The following is a 4,654-nucleotide window of genomic DNA, read 5'->3' as shown; positions in this document are numbered from 1 at the left end:
ATGGGACGAAAGAAGACAGGCCTGAGATTGGGTGTGGAGAAGTTTATGATTGGGAAGCTGGAAGGGAAGGGAGATGGGGAAGGAGGTCTTCAGCCATGCTATGATGAGCATGGGTAAGCAGTGACCAGACTCTGGACACAGCAGAACCTCTAGTAGCCACATCTGCTGCACTGGGCATCATGGCTTTAGCAGTGGTGGCAGCCATGGTGGTGCCTCGGGAAGGAGTCAGACCAGAGCCATGCAGTGATGCCCTCTATGCAGCAGGAGGGAATGCCAAGTGCTGAGGAGGAGGAAGGCAGGTGGGAGAGACAATTAAGGCACGCCAGGTACAGTGCATGTTTTTGGCTTCCCAGACTTCCGCTTCTTACAGCTTCTCCTACCTTCTCTTCCCTCTGGCTTTGAAGCCTACTGAAGCCCAATGCAGTACCACAGAATCCCACCAACTGGCAGTGAGCTCCACGCTGCCCCAACCATGGAAAAGAACATGGACCAAGAGGTTGGCATAGAAACCAAAGATGCCTCCTCCATAAGGAAGCAGCCTGTCTGCATCAGCGCTCCCAGGCTATCATTGGCCTTCATGACAACAGAGAATTTTTACTGGGAGGATGAGTGGTGGGAAGAAGAGACGAAAAGAAACAAACATTTATTTCATGCTTACTGCAAGCAACACCATGTCAGGTGCTTTAGAAATATTCACTTGTTTAATTCTCAAGCCAGTCATGTGAGGTGGTAATATCCCTGCTGTAGAGATGAGAAACCCAAGCCTCTAGGTTGCTCAGGATGATGCAGAAAAGTAGCAGCATCAAGGTGGGCTTTAAATCCAGGTCTTTCCTCCCTCCAAAGCAGACATTCCTCCGTAGCACACATGGCGTTCCGGACATTATGCCCCTGCCACCACCCTTAGACCTGCAGGGACCTGCACAGCAGCTGCAGCCACACCCCAGTCCTGCATCTCAGTCATTGGGGGAATGCCTCCTGCCGGCCATAGCCTGGAGGGGAACAGAATTGCAATCACACTCTGCTCAAGGTGAAAATTCAATTCAAATTTACAAAAAAAATACTGGACTTAGAGTCATAAAACATAGGTGAGTTTAGTTTGTAGCTCTAAGACCCACCAGCTGGGTGACCCTGGAGATGCCACTTCACTTTCTAAGCCTCAGTTTCCTCCTTATGAAACAAGAATCCCTACCTCACAGCACTGCTGGAAGGGTCAAGTACATACAATTATGGGCATCCCAGTAAACATGTAACAACAACCAGTTCTCAAAAAAACAAAAATGAAGCCTACATATGTGGTCTTTGCTGATTTCCTTGGTGGAAATACTCCCACCTTGGCTGACGTCAAGCTACTCAGGTGACATCCCCGCACAGGGGTTTGGGAAGAGACAGGGGTTACCACACCACTGTACAGTATTTCCTCCCTACAGATAAAACAGATGCAGCCTCCAGAGTACTATCTCTAGAGTAGAAATAACAATAAAATAATTAGAAAATGATGTGGCTTTTACTGTTTATTACCTTTGTTGTAGACATAAATTATATAAGTTTCTATAATTTAAATTTTAATAATGGCTGTGTTTAATGACTGGTTCACAAAATTCCTGAAACATTAAAAAGCAGCTCTCAGGAGTCAGCTGTAACGCACCACTGATCATCATGGCTATCCTAGAGCTGACTTAGGGGTAAAGTGGGATTTAAACTCAGGTCTAGCTGACTCCAGAGTGCATTCTGCCATCAGCTTCCTACCTGCATTGTTAGCTAGGGATCTGGCTGCCTAGAATTGCTGGTTGGCCCCAGGGCACCATTAGAAAGAAGAGAGGGAGATGCTCATCGGTAGGCACTGCAGGGAAGAAAGTTGCCCTGTCCTCCCTCCTGCCACTGCATAAGGCTTGGGCTCAGCCTAGGTAGCAGCCACCTGCCCTGCCTCTGTTGATCAAAGGCAGCAGCAGCTTTTGCAATGATGTCACAATGCCTGCTTCTGGGACTGAGTATTTTGTTAATCTTCCCAAAAGTTGGACTAGTCGTCAAATTCATCCATCCACCACGACTCCCCTACCTCCCAGAGCCTCAATCCCCTTATCAAAATGAGCAGGTTGGACCAGGTAACCTTGACCATCCCTCCTATGTTTGAAGTCCTTAGACCTGACTCACTACATAAGCCATGCTGGAGGTTCTGATAGTTTCAGAGCAGGAGCTAGAGGGTCTTGTGGAGAGGGTGGGATGAGAGGTAGAGACCAGACAGGAAGCAATTGTGCTGGTTTTGCTGAAAAATCCCAATGAGGCAGGCAGCTGAAAGGGTGGCAAGAGACCCTTATATTGCACAGCAGAATAATGCCTGCTTGGGTGTCAGCGAACTCAATGCTTGGTCCTGCTTACCACTGTGACATGCATGATAACGGGTTCCTTCCTTCTGATGTGCACCCCCACTCTCCTCATCTGTAAAGTGAGGAGGCTGAGCTACATGGCATCTGACTTACTCCCAACCTGACTGCTGTTTACTCTGCAACCATGTGAGTATGAGGGGACAGAGAAGAGGGGAGGATGTGGGGCATGTGGCCCACGTGGGATACCTGACCCAGGTGGGCTTAAGTGAGACGGGGAGGAGGACCCAGTGCCACAGAGCTCTCAGCCTCAAGGGTGGAAAGAGGGTGAGAGGGATTAACATGTGCGTGCTTATGCAGGTAACTCTATGTGTGTGTGTGTGTGTGTGTGTGTGCGCGCATGCATGGTGGGGCTGAGCTTAGCTTGAAAAGCCTGTGTGCATGGTGTTGGCAGTACCTCCAATATACAAATAGTGTCCCTCCCGGGGCCTATGTACAGGGTGGGTACTGCTTAGGGATGCTAACAGGATGCTGGGCTGATCCTCCTGGTGTTGCCATGGGAGCTCAGGAGAAGTGCAGGCTGGGAAGTGACTGTCGGGTGCAGCTCCATCTCAAAGAAGCCTGTATCACGCCTTCGGCAGAACATCAGGTGGGAGTCGCAGTGCACAATGAGCTCTTGTTCTTTGAGGCTTTACACTAAATCTGTTTCCAAGGTTTTATGAATCATTTTGCTGCTGATCTTAAAATAATAATAATATACAAGCCGCAGTGGGGGAAGCCTTCAGCTTGCTTTCTCTAAGAGAAGGACATGAACTTGGAAAGAACTCCTTCTCGCCTGTTGCCTGTGCAGGTACTCCATCCTCCCCACAACTGTCAGAAAAGCCTCTCTGAAGACTGAGAGGCTACCTGTGGCACAGGCCACCTCAGCGTTGAGCTTCAGCCTGGGAAGGAAAGTGTGGATCCTGAAGACGAAACAGAGGAGTACCCAGACTAGCGGACTGCCAAGAAAAATTAATGACAAGCAGTTCAAGCTAAAACCAAGGAGGTGCTATGTGACCAGGCAGCCCCAAAGAGGCTGTGCCCTCAGGAAGTTCAGCTCAGCAGGAGCAGGCTCTCCAGGAGAGCCTTCAGGCCTCCCAGGAAGATGAGCATTAGCCCCAAAAGCATAAAGTTTGCCCTATGTTTGCCAGGAACTCATTTCCAAGAATGTGTGTGCCATGCATAGCCAACAGTTTCCTGCTTTACTCCTCAGTTGTCTGCCTTTTTGCCCACTGGTACTTCTGTGTCTGCTGGCCTCTGGCTGAAGTTTCCCTTTGAAAGCCAGACTACAGAAAAACATGGAAGGAAAGTGTTGGACTCTGGTTGCCAAGGGCTCACTGGCTGTGCCACTTAAGAAGTTCCTCACTTCTGAGCAGAATCAGAGCGCTGGATCCCACTTCAAGGCACCTGCCCAGCCTGCCTTCCAGCAGGTCTTAGCAACATGCTGAGTTGACTGACATGCCAAGAGATGGAATCCACACAAGGCAGTGGTCTGTGATGAATGTTCATTCATTGAATGGTCTTTCTTAGTTTTGTCTTTCCACATGGAAAATGGGGGCGGGGGGCAGGGGGAACGGTACCAAGAGCTCATCTGGCTCTGCCGCCACCATCAATGTGTACCCAGCTTCCAAATTCTCCAGCAACAGCTGTATTCCTTCACCTGGTCTGATTCTCGACTCCCAACATGCCCCAGTTTTTGTTTCTCCCTCGCCTTCTGGAGCTGAGTCCTGCCTCAGTTTCTCCAATCTCCCCAGAGCCCTGAATCTAAGGCATTCCCTAGGCACAGCCTATGCACGACTCGCCTCCCCGGCCGTAGTCCCACCTCCTCCCGCCGCCTGGCTCCTACTTGCAGATGGTTCCAGCGCTGGTTATTATTTAAACGAGCTGCTCCTGGCTCACATGTTAATTAAAACCCGCTGTCCAAAATCTCCTGGTACAATTTGCAGTGTAATCTGTAGCCTCTAGTGCATCATTGTATCTCTATTAAAAGGGATTCTCTGTAATGATGCGGGGATTTAATTAGTTTCTTTGCCAATGTTGTAAAACACAGTGATAAACGAGCCAACAGGTCCGCGGATCATTATTCTCCTCAAGATGAGCTTATTAGCTGATTATGAATCATTAACAAAGTCTACATGGGATTTTCTTATCTAATTCAACACAATTTTTAACATTCAATGCTCAACATCCATTTCTTTCAACCAGCAACATTGCGTGGTGATTGCAATCTGTACGTATGGCTTCCTACTCTCGGCTTGGGATTTTCCCCTCTTCGCATTTAATTTTAGATATAT

At 48.8% G+C, this 4,654-nt stretch overlaps 1 long non-coding RNA gene across 1 annotated transcript; it reads left to right on the top strand.

Annotated features, from left to right (window-relative positions):
- Positions 1-2,437: 2,437 nt before the first annotated feature.
- Positions 2,438-4,363, top strand: LOC116529620. The gene is made up of 2 exons (XR_004259566.1): positions 2,438-2,510; positions 3,172-4,363. It is a non-coding gene; the product is annotated as an uncharacterized LOC116529620 (long non-coding RNA).
- The last annotated feature ends 291 nt before the right edge of the window (positions 4,364-4,654 follow it).

This window comes from Sapajus apella, unplaced genomic scaffold (assembly GCF_009761245.1).
Source record: "Sapajus apella isolate SASKATOON/1434 unplaced genomic scaffold, GSC_monkey_1.0 scaffold62, whole genome shotgun sequence".
NCBI classification, from domain to species: Eukaryota; Metazoa; Chordata; class Mammalia; order Primates; family Cebidae; genus Sapajus; species Sapajus apella.
The sequence above is the reverse complement of the archived record's forward strand: the minus strand, read 5'-3'. Positions and strand labels throughout refer to the sequence as shown.